We start from the raw sequence: 12607 nt of genomic DNA on the forward strand, positions 1-12607 counted from the left end.
CTTCAACAAAATGCTTTTTTAAATTTGTAATTTTTAGACTATGCATTTATGTAGCTTTTTCACTTGGGGGGTCCGTGGGCAAGTTTTGACTATAAAAAGGGGTCCATGGGTCAAAAAAGTTTGGGAACCACTGATCTAGACGATGCTGGCTGTATGGCGAAAGCCAATGCCAAAAAAAAAAGTGCACATAGGAGTTCAAAAAGCGATGATTATCCAAACAATTCTTTGAGACGGATACCAGGTAGACAGGCAAAAGGTCCCTTTCGGAGATAACCCTCCTCCTTGTAACCTCACTATATTTTAGAAGAACAAATATTATCGAGTGTGTAGACTGTTTTATATTATAAAATCATAAGAAGTCAAATAAATAATGAAAAGTTCTCTAAAGTTTACTAATTTTTTTACTTACACTAGAACATTTTGAACCTCTCGAGAGTTCTTCTTCAGTCTAAAAAATAAAAGAGGTACAGTTAGTTCACATGATTGTACACATAAAGCGATTGAAATTATTTTTAAGGACTACGCATTAATCATTTATCGCATAAGAATTATTTAGAGTACCAGTTGCAATTAAAATTATTATAAGAAAATTCCTAAGACAGTATAAAATTCAAACCATCTTAGCCTTTGTAGCTAGCAATTAGATCATTCTTCCTCCAACAGACAAAAATTTTTTAGATAAAAGTTGAACCAACAAAATTTTTATTGCACTTGTTTAAATGTAAACAGTAAAATATAAAAATTAATAAATCACACGAGCCTTTATTGTTGACTTGAAACCTGTTACCGAAATTTTTATTTGCAATAAAGATTTAGTATTTTGATTTGATTTGAGATAACGCCCACAGAACCAGGAAAAAAAAATTCCAAATCTTCCTTTCTACCCTTTTTAATAAATAGAACAGCGTATTTTTTAAATTTACGTTTCGGTCGGGAGAAACCTCCAAGTTTATGGTGACTCATTAGTAGCGTCCAGACAAATGGCCATTCTTCCAGCAAGTGGAAATTTCCTAAAGATTCAACTATACTTAGTATTCATGAATTTAAATTAGTGTATATATATCTCTACATATATATATAAAGCCGGATTTCAGACCGGCTACTAAAAACGTATGTGAACCCTTCTTTAAAGGTTGGTTGTTAAGTGTTCTTTCAAGATTAACAACAAAGGCAGATGTACGGCGAGCACAGCTTACAAGTATTTCTCTTATAACAATTATCAGCGTTACAAACATCATCTTTCCTTCAACTTGGAATGTCTATTAGACTTCAGTTTAACGCAACATTAAATGTACAGGAGATTATATTTTTACTGATTATCTTGGTCTTAAGCCATAACTTATTACTGTAATGTAGAACTGTAAAATCTGTGCCAGTTTCTTGTTATTATTGTTGTAAATTTCACACAAAATTTTGGAGGTTATAAAACAATTTTGATAAGAGTTATTCACAATATTCTGATTACAAAACTCTTGTCTGTGCATATTTCATGAAGACACTTTGTTATGCTGGCTAAGAAGTTATCAAATAAAAGATATCAAATTGTTTAAGTAAAGTCATGATGAACCCCCATAATCTTGAACCCCTATATGGCTATGTCTGGAATAACCACAAGGGTCTCAATTTTGTCCATTAATCTACATAAATAATGGTACCATTCCTCCTAAATGCCAATGATCTTAAAATTATTATATTACCAATATCTCCTCCACTCATTTCATGAAACTACAAATTTTCTAATTAAATTACAAATTTTAGGATTATCTGTGTAGAATTCCAAATCGATTGTTTCTTCCAAAAAAACTCAATTCTATTTGTAATGTATACTCAATAACATAACTCAACAGACAATATCGTAAAGGCCTTGGAAGCAATCTTTGACTTCAAATTATACTTCAATGCTTGTAGTTGATAGGTTTATAAATCAACAATTGCAATTGCTTTATTATTCGCATTTAATCTTAATCAAACAGTAACTCTATCCAAATCTTAGTTCATCCTACATTAGAATGTGCCAGTGTGGTCTGTAATCTTAACATTCAAGTTTACATATAAAAACAGAAGAAAGTATCTATCACAAACTTATTAGAGTTCTTAATTTTCAAATACAGAACTTGCTGCTTCAACTAGATTATTCCAATACTATATACTCCAAATATTGGTAGTTCGCTGACCTAATCAACATATTCCTTTTGCAATTATTTAATTACATAGTAGATTCCCTAGTTATAGCCCTAATTTCTTTCAACGTTTCCTCTCTCTCTAAATTTTTTTAGCTCTGATACACTCTTCTCAGAATCCCACTACAACAATGGCGCCGCGACCTTATACTGCCTAATGATAGTCATCAATGGATGAATTTCATTTAAGAGAACCAATCAAACTAAATAGCCACTTAAATATATTATCTTCACGTGTTATATCCAAAAACAGTTGAAAATTTCAAACAAAAAGTGAAAATACTTCCATCTCTTCAGAATAATTTTCTCCTTTTATTTTAATGGCGGCGCTTTTCCTGTCATTTGGATTTAACCTAATTTAAAGAATTCTAAACTAATCAGATCTTTCTTTATATAACTACTTTCCAGCATTTAAGTTTTTTTTTTTTGTGCATCCGATTCCATTAAAAAATTAAGAGTTAATTTGTTGCTATTTAGAGATTAACTGAGATTAATTAAGTGAGCTAGTTCTATTGTGGTACTTTCGCTAAGTACAGGAGGTAGTTCTGTAGCCATTAATCTCTGTAACCTCATTATCCTTCGACAAATCGTTATTTTGAAATGTTGACCTTTCGGTTGCGCCGACGCACATGTGCAACCAGTAGTTATTGCCAGATATTTATCTTTTCTAATTTTACTCTCTCTCTTTTTTTTTTTTATATGCTGCAAAAGGAACTATAGTTATAATAGTGTTAGAAATAGTGAATTTATCAGTAATTTAATTTTGAATTAACTGAAGTATGAAAAACGGAGTCCAGTAAACATTATTATGACACCAGCCGTGGCAAACATAAGCCACTTCGGTCTTGAAGCTAATCAAGCATTCAGTACAATATTTAGTTATTTAAATAAGCCTTTTAAGTAAGAAAGCCCCGCAGCCTCATAAAACCGGCGACACTGCAAAATACTGAGCCTTGAATTCATCCCTGAGCCCAACTGGAACAAGAAAGCAGGAGAATATTTTTTGTCTTTAGTTCTTGCATTTAGAAATGAAATTAAACAAAAAAAAAAAAGAAGCACAATCAAACACAACGGAATAACAAATGAAGTGGACAGCGAACGATGCCTGGGAAAATATATATACAAAAAAGTAATTTATCTAGAACCGCCCACGCCTTGCTGATAAATTCAACACAAATAAATGTTTATGTGTGGGTAGCTGCATTTTGATAACCAACAGTTCATTATAAAATGTCTTTCATTTTGATAATTTAATAAACGATTCTGTAATAGGAACTGGCAAAATTTATTTATAGTTTTAATACGTCCGACTTTATAAACTAATTCCTACATTTGGGCAAAATATTTACTCTGTTGGCGGAGTTGAATTGAATAAATAAGCCCTCTCTGCGTTTAAAAATAAATTTTTTTTACACTCCCCGTTCATTCTTTTCTAGTCATTCCCCGTTCAACCTCTTCTAGTCACTCCCCGGTCAGTCTTTTTTAGTCATTCCCCATTCAGCCTCTTCTAGTCACTCCCCGTTCAGTCTTTTCTAGTCATTCCCCGTTCAGCCTCTTCTAGTCACTCCCCGTTCAGTCTTTTTTAGTCATTCCCCGTTCAGCCTCTTTTAGTCACTCCCCGTTCAGTCTTTTCTAGTCATTCCCCGTTCAGCCTCTTCTAGTCACTCCCCGTTCAGCCACTTCTAGTCATTTCTCTTTGGGTTCTTGTTCTTCAATCAATAATTTGATTAAGGTTAAACTTCACATTATGGATGTATCTTGTAAATGCATACATGCTTCGGCCTTGTTCATACAATTCTTCAAGGTATTTTTTTTCTAATTTACTTTGAAAGTTACAATAGTGCACTAGATGCACTATTAGTAAAAATGAGAATAATTGACACTATGACGCACTCATAACTGAGGGGAGTAGTCATTCCCAGAGGTAACACTTCCTAAGTCATCTCCAGGATTAATTACTCTCTTCAGAAGAGAATAAATCGCGGGGCCACTATCGCCTAGGACAGTGGTCGGCAACCCGCGGCTCTTTTATCCAAATTGTGTGGCTCTTCAGCCTGCCCAAAATATATTGTATATTTTAATTTTATTGAAACGAATGAAAATTCCATTTATTAAAGGTATTTTTTCAAAAATAATTTTAAATGTGATAGGTTTGAAATTGAATGGAATTATCCAGTATCAAAATAAAGTACTTGATTTATATTGTAAGACTGCCGCCTTTTCATTCGTTAAGTTATTATTTTTTTGTATATTTACTTTGCGATATGTGAAAATAAATATATAAAACAATGAAAGAGCTTTTTACCCTATCATCTCTGCGGCTCTTGGTAAGATTAATTAAAATTACTTAAGGAGAAATGGCTCTCTACTTGAAATAGGTTGCCAACCCCTGGCCTAGGAGGATAATCTGGAAGGTTATGAGATTATAAATGGTGGACAAGAGAATTCGAATAAGATTGTAAGTTCTGATGAAAGCTTTTATAGCGATTTCAAGCCGTATAACGAAACGTAAAATGGAGCGTATGTAGATCTTTAGACTGAAGAGATTGATTTCTTTGAAGATTGGAGCGTTTCGTTGAATCTCACAGTTCAGTTCCGCACGTCCAGATGGGTTTTAGTATAGCCGTGTATATCAGTCGTTTGTTATTAAGTGAAAGATTAGATCGTTGTTCAAGTATAGTCAAGTAACCTAAACTTTTAAAAATTAAAAGTTAAATTCTAATGTTTACCTCTTGTTATTGCGAATATTGAGTTTTATTATTTGATATGTGTTTAGATTGCCGGAAGTAATGAGGAATTGTAGCATACGCGTAATATTAAAGTAAAAGTAGTTCGATAAACATCCATTGTTGCCATTACCCAATGCTGGCTATATTTAGCGTATACTACTTTTGTGTAGATTAACTGTTGGGTAGAATGGTTAAAAAAGATATTGTCGTTGTGTTTGTTATATTGGTATAGATAAGACGTGTGTTAGTGTTAGGAGAAAGTGCTGGCGCTAGTTGTGTAACCGCTGGCCGAGTTGCAGCGGTGATGAACGAATACTTGTTATTACACACACGCACACCACTCGTGTAAGGCCAGTAACATCACTTTCACCAAGCCTTCAATTCATCTCCGCCGTCGCCATCTTGGTTTAAACTTTTTTTTGAACAACCAATACTGTTTTTTTTTCCAACATTGACAAGCCCGTGTATATATATGTACAAGTAGTTCTATTAACTCGTCTCCAGACAAACCAAAACATCTTAACCGTAACACAACACGAAGAACAAGTCAAGTCTTATGAGTAATATGCACCAAAGTCTGTGCACCACAAACCATGTGATATCTCCACTTTCTCTTCCATTATTCTTGCGCAATAATTCCCCCTCTAACCAGTTACACTGCATCCCCACTTGGATTTTGGGAGAAAAGCCCACCAGTGTTTGCAATACGTAGTGGACGGACTATTGCCTTCAAGCTACTTCCGCGATCTATAATTAGTTGCCATCCAGTCTTTAAGTCGGAATAGTGATAAACCTGTTCCAAAAAATCTCTTATTTATATATGTATAATTTCAGAAATTAGTCATTATGTAAAATAATTAAATTTATCAAATTACTCAATCCATTTTTTTTACTTGCCTTTTTTTAGGTATGATTGCAATCTCGTCAAATTTTTCATCAAAAATTTCCCTTTGTCTGTAAAAATATTTTTAAGAAAATGATCTGCGTTAGTGAGTATATAAAATAAAAAGTTAAAAATTGCAAGGATAGGGGAAAAAATACTTTATATTTAGATTGGGTTTTGACTAGGGGGCTCTGATTCCAGCCTTGAGTCCACCAAAATCCCTCTTCCGGAAGTAAGATATTAACTAAATATATTTTCAATTGTTTTGTATGACTTCTCGAAAATGGCTTCAATGGATTTCCTTTAAATTGTGCATACATGTTTGTAAACAAGTTGATGTACAACTGCTATTTCAAATAATCGTTACAAGAAAATTTGAATTAGAGATTAGAGCCCTTCTAGGTGTGGAAAAAGTTAGGGTTTCGATCCACACAGCTTTCTTCAATGTTTTTTAAAGCACCACATTTTGCTTTAAACAAGCCTACTGCCATACGATTGCTTATTTATAATTTATACATCAGAAAAAGGTATTATATCAGCTCAACACTGTATTTACTCCAATCAACTTGATATCACTTAGAATTAACTTAAAAAATTAATTATAAAAAAATTAATTAGAATTAACTTAAATTTTGGTATTATAAGTTAAAATTTAAGTTAAAGTACTTTTTTCTGCAACCATGTAGGAATGTTCTCATTACTCAATTAAAATCAGCTGTGTAATGCCCAACTTTACCTCACTAGTGGGGAAAATTCCCATTAGAGAAAAAACTTTATTGTGCTTCCTTGATATAAGAAGTTTTGTTATTAAATATTTTCTGTAAAACTTTAATAAGCTTATTTAAATTTATTTTATCTAAATAATTAAAAAACGAATATTAAAAAAATAAAATACAAATTGAAAGGAATATAGAAATAAAAATATTTTAATAAATAATTAGATATTTTTAATTATAACAGTTAAAAAGGTTATAGTGTTACCTTATAGAAATTTAAAATGGATTCTAGTGATTCCTGTTTAGTTTTTTTTTTAGTTAATAACCCTAATGGTTGCAGAAAAAATATAATATTTAACTCGAGTGTAAAGTATTTTCCTCACACTCGGCAGTTTGTACTTGCACTCGCCTCGCTTCGCTCGCTCGTGCGTGCAAACCCTCGAGTGAGGAAAAGTACTACTTTCCACACTTGTTAAATAAATAACTATTGTTTTATAGAAGTGTGATTACACCTAATTTTATTTTTAATAATGAAGCAAGCAATCACCTTAACAAAATAATAGCCAGCATTACCGGGCTTTTTAACGAATGAACTCTAGCTTAACAGCTTAATCCCGAGATATTCTGTTCAGCCTACAGTAAATCCAGAAATTCTTAGGGTGGATACTTTCGGTTGGACAAACAACGAAGTTTTGCATTACATATGAAGCCTTTGAATGGTGCAGTCGTTTTATGAAATGTAATTAAATAAACGGCGTTTGTTTTTATGTTTATGGCGGAATTCAATTCGATGGATTTGTTTTCATTCTTTTTTCCTCATAAGCTGGAGTTATGGTTTTTTTTTGTAAGCTGTTGATCCGTTCCAGTAATTAATCCATTTAATTCGAGTTTTGTTTTATTAACATAATCTCACTTTAAAACTTAATCTCATAATACGCTGATTGTTTCGTCATTTTTATAGGAATCAGTACAAACGTTGGTTCAATTGTTCCAATTGACACTAATTCTGTATAAATCAGTTTTGTTCAATTTTTATTTCGTACAATACTGTGAGAGAGATGTTCTGATAGAATGAAAGATAAAGAGATGTAGGCCGTTAAACTGAAATTTGTTGCACTGCTAAAAACATGAAAATCGGTTTAACCATCAGTGAATCCGAATCGAAAGAAACAATCAGGATCAAGGAGATAGCTAACTTTAGAAAAACTCAACGAACTTGGCAGTTACCAAATTTTGGGTAGCCTGGGTATGTTCGGTAGAAAATGAGATGGTCGACACTCTTGCGAGGCCAAATCCTCTTTAACGGGCACTGAACCCTTTAGCTGGGTTTTCCCCAAAAGGTGTTGGATTTGAACTACAGCCTGGACCAATCTTCTGAAGTCTGAGGTCAGATCTGTGACAAGTTTTTATCCAGAATAAATAAATTGCTTAAGCCAGCATGGTTTACTCACCAGGCATTGTCGACTGGAAAAAGGCTCCTGAAGAAGTTGAGTACTGGAACGCATTGGCACCTGCAGATTCTAAGGAGCATGCAGCTAACTGAGATACCATTATCTAAAAACATTTTAGAAACCTGAGTAGTTACCTGTTGCTGGATGAGGTTATATAATCCCCTCCTAAAGCCGGTCTTACATATTCCAATATTTGTTGGATATCTGGAACTGAGAGGGAATTGTAAGGTTTCATTACACCCACTAAGAGAGGACAATAATCTTGAAGGTTGCAATGAGTCGTTTCTTTTCTTCAAGTTTCGAAAACTGACCACAAACCCAATCAGTTTTAAAAGAACTTACATGGCAGCTTAACCTTTCCTTCTTCCCTATCTCTATAAGGTTATAAGTTATAACAATCCCAACTCTTTGACAAACCTCCTCTGGAGGTTATCAATTGTTACTTGTGATGGGAGATGATATGTTCTTGTTAGTGCACAACATATGGGTTTCTATTTTAGAGTATTGGAATAACTATCATGTGGTTTGTGTGTTAACAACATTAGTAGTATTCAGAATTGTATGTTAAGTTTTGTGGTTAATTTGGTATCTAGATTTATGTGGTAAATACCATATTAATTGTTAATTTGTTAGCATTTATTATTCACATAAGTACAAAAATATTTATTGTTTGTAGAAACGAGAGAATAAACTCCGTTGCCCATAATCCTGGTGTTTGATCTGGATCCAATATAGTTCTTAAAAGGCGGATATTGAAACTTAACTAGATTAAATACAAGCAGGTTAGTAATTATAAATATGTGCATTTATAAAATAATTTGATTAAATAATAGACCTTTCATCAAGGGTTTGCTTGTTTCCACATTCTGAAGCAGCTAGATAAAAGTTATCTTTTATATTAGTACAGCTAATCTTAAATCATGAGCAATTTTTTGTTTTGTTTGGACTTAACTCCTAAGCAGCATGTATCTTCATATCTTGTCCACAGGCGTTTATATAAATGGAATAGATGCTATCTCAAATCTTCTCTGTGTCAAAGAAATATTTTAACTTACCTAGGCAGAAGATAACTTATATATCATTCTGATAGTGTTTGAGGAGCGAACGAATGTCAGCAACTTTCTATCTTTTCCTGCAAATGATATTATCACCACTTGCAGTACGTCAAAGCAAAGTACCATCAACAACATTGCCGACAAGATAAATTCAACTTTTTTTTCTTTATTTTTTTTTATAATAACCATTTCTCAGAATGCAACGAAAGAAATCTTCCTCCGATTAGCCAACTATAAGGTGCCATTCTTGTGTTTGTTGAATGGCTTCAATGATTTTCTTTGAAATTTTTAGAACTCGTTGTATACCTACAAGTACATAGATGTATTGCAGAACTTTTGGTCAAGAGCGTGGCTTTGTAAGTGAGAGATCCCTAGTTCTACTACTTTTTATTTATTAGAAAAAATTGTATATAGTTAAGTATGAGCTTCCACCTCCGATATACCTGATTGGTAGTTGGATGTTAAGCCCTGCCTGAAAAAACAAGGCGATTACTTTACTTTACTAAATCTAAAACTTTTATTCGAAATTTTTTCTCAAAATCTTTCTTAAGACAGTTTTGAAAAGCCTATTAGCACTTCTTAAAGTGCCACTTTTAATGCAATGTGCAGTCACTTGCCTGTTTAATAATTTGAGGTATTAAATCTGTAAGTAAAACCTCAAATTTAAAGGAAATCGATCCATTAGCGGTAATGCCTCTTTTACCAAATACAAAAAATAAAATAAAATTATAAAATGCATAAATAATGAATTGACTGATTGTCGACAACAAAATTTAATGTTAGTTTTGGTGGAGGGTAGAGTCCCAGCATATGGCTGCCAAATTTATTTTATTTCCCTGCAATCATCCCTGACCTCTCAAATAATTTCGTAAATGAAGTTTACAGCCTTGGATCATGTTCAACAAATTTGTTGATGTAATTACATTCCGCCATCTTGTTAAATAGCATTTTCATTTTATTATTAGATTTTTTTTATCCAGTAAACAGTAGCAATGTGCTTCATCCACTTCAATTGAGGTCACTTTGGTAAAATTAAAAAATTCAGTCTATTTTATTCTCTATAATAAGTTCAGCATTGCATTGAAACTATTTTATGAGAAATTCTTTAATAATAATTTCAAAATATTACATAATGACATTAATATTCCCAATTGAAACTATTTTTGTATCAACAATATAAATTCTTCGTCCATAAACAATTTTTTATTTTAATAGATAATTTAAAAAAATAACAATAAAATTTTTATTAAAGAATTTTTTTTTCTCCATACTTTTTATTGCAGTCTTATCATTTCTCTTTTATGACTAGCAATAAAAATTATTTTTATCGTCCTGTAGACCTATGTTTAGCTGACTTTATTCTTACTTTCTTGTTATTTCTGTTCATTAGCTTTGCTTTAGTTTTATTCTTCTAGAAAATTAAACGAGAAACTACTGTAATTCGTTGCATCAATATTTTGAGGTATTTTTTCATAAATACAGTAAAAGCTCCTTATTCGCGCTTCCTTCATTCGCGTTTTCACTATTCGCGGATTAAAAAAATGCGACCAAATTCCTATATTCGCGGAAGTACACTATGATAATAAAAGGATTCCAATAGGTATCCAACCCAATATCCTTTGTAAATGCCGTCAAATGGACTAATAAAAAAAGTAAAATAGATCTTATTATAACTTTGCCTAAAGTATGTTGTTAAATGATATCGCCGAGGACTTTGGCATAAGCCGCCCTCGCCGCGATCAGTGTTTTTGAGAATGTAAACGCACAGAATGAAAGCAACCTTATTACTCGATGAATAAAGTATATTTTTAAATGTTGCTGTTCCGTTCTATGGTAAAAGCCGCTTTGCGTGTTTTATTGTTTCGTCTTTCACATTCGTTACAAAAATTGTGATCGAGTAACACGTCTCTACCGCTCTTTTTCTAATTTATAATGTCAACTAAAAAAAATGAGAAACGAGTTTCGACACGAAAAAAATCTGTTACCGCTAAAAGTGAAAATAGAAATGCTTGATCATTTACGCCTTGGAGAGTCATTTGCATCCATATCACGCTCATTCAATGTCAACGAATCAACTGTACGATCGATAAAAAAATCCGAAGATAAAATAAGATCGTCTGTAGCTTCAACTTCACTGTCAGCGAAAATTGTTCGTGATCCAGCAATAGAAAAAATGGAAGTGGCGTTGTCATTATGGATCGAAGACCGCAACCAAAAAAGGGTGCCCCTGAGTGGTCCAATGGTCCGGGAGAAGGCAAAGTATCTTTACGCTCATTTTAAAGAACCTGATGGTAGTTGTAGTGGCAAGTTCAAACTTTGACTGCAAACAAAAGCTTTTAAAAACTGCCAAGCAAGAGAAAATTACAAAATTCTTCAAACCATTGCCTAAGCCTTAAGATAATTAATCAAAATGTTCAAAAACTTCAATTAAATTGATTTTTTTATATATTAGTTTTTTTTTTATTTTGTCACCTAGGAACGTATCCCCTATAATCCCATATAAATTACCATTCCGTATTCACGGTTTCTGTATTCGCGGCATATTTATGGAACATATACCCCGCGAATACAGAGCTTTTACTGTAATGAAAAATAAATAAATAGTTTAGTTGTCCATCAACTTAATAGTTTTGTCCAGTGGGTAGCAAAAATCTGGGCATTTTTCTATTTGTAATAGAAATAGTTTTTTATTTCTTTTAATTAGATAAGAAATTGCTATCATTTTTCTTTTTCTTTTTTACTTTATTTATTTTCATAACTGCAGTATAATTCTGCAACAAGTGAAGCTGATACAACATGATAATATAATAAATACATGAAGGGAGAAGTCACCCATTGGTGAAACTCCCAAAGTGGTGCAGTTCACTATTGTCGACTGGCATACTTACTTAATTTAGAAGATCGCGTGGCCACCTGCGCTTCAGCCGTCTTGGAGGATTTCCTGGTAGAGTAGTAAGTTGGGACACTATTGGATTAGTATGTGAGGTAATTGAAGTATGGAATTTAACATAACGGGATCTTACAACTTTTGAAACATAAGGAACAAGAAAATCTCGGTGCAAGGTAGAGTTTAGATACAAAGTAAGGAGCATTAGCGATTCGACCGAGTGTTTTTGGCTAGAAGGATTGGATTCTATAGATATTGGAAGCTTTGGCTGAGTCCCAAAGTTCCATTCCGTAAGTCCAGGCAGGTTTCACTATCATTGTGTAGATAGGTCGTTTATTCTGTAGTGAGAGTTTAGATCGCTTGTCGAGAGGTCTAGAGAGAAGTTTGAATCGTCTGTTCACTTCTTTCCGTTTGAGTCTATTATTTTATTTAAAAAAGAAAATAAAATCATGATTATTTTTCCCATTTTTTGTAGTTTTTCTTGAAAATATCTTTAATAATTTTCTTTGCTAATGGTAGCCTACAATGTTTGTTTGGAAGATTTACCCAGGGAAATTGGATAGGCTTCTTTTTTGAGTGTTGAGGGTTCAGTATGTAGGAAAATTAAATTTGTTGCTCATTAGCTACTATTACATTTGCCGAGTTCGAAAAAAAGCCTTTGAGAACATCCATAGGCTATGACTGATTGCTGAAGTGGATTCGTTAC

At 32.8% G+C, this 12607-nt stretch overlaps 1 long non-coding RNA gene across 2 annotated transcripts in view; it reads left to right on the plus strand.

Annotated features, from left to right (window-relative positions):
- LOC141452368 (uncharacterized) overlaps positions 1-12607 on the plus strand; it is a 96698-nt gene that overhangs the window by 60765 nt on the left and 23326 nt on the right. Inside the window, exons 1-2 of one of the 2 annotated variants that reach the window (XR_012457354.1) lie at positions 8425-8561; positions 8636-8741. This is a non-coding gene — a long non-coding RNA (uncharacterized lncRNA). Of the gene's footprint in view, positions 1-8424; positions 8562-8635; positions 8742-12607 lie in introns of those variants that run through there. The other variant, XR_012457355.1, reaches the window with a different exon arrangement.

Source organism: Rhodnius prolixus, unplaced genomic scaffold (genome assembly GCF_049639745.1).
Source record: "Rhodnius prolixus isolate KJV_2025 unplaced genomic scaffold, Rpr scaffold_3, whole genome shotgun sequence".
NCBI classification, from domain to species: Eukaryota; Metazoa; Arthropoda; class Insecta; order Hemiptera; family Reduviidae; genus Rhodnius; species Rhodnius prolixus.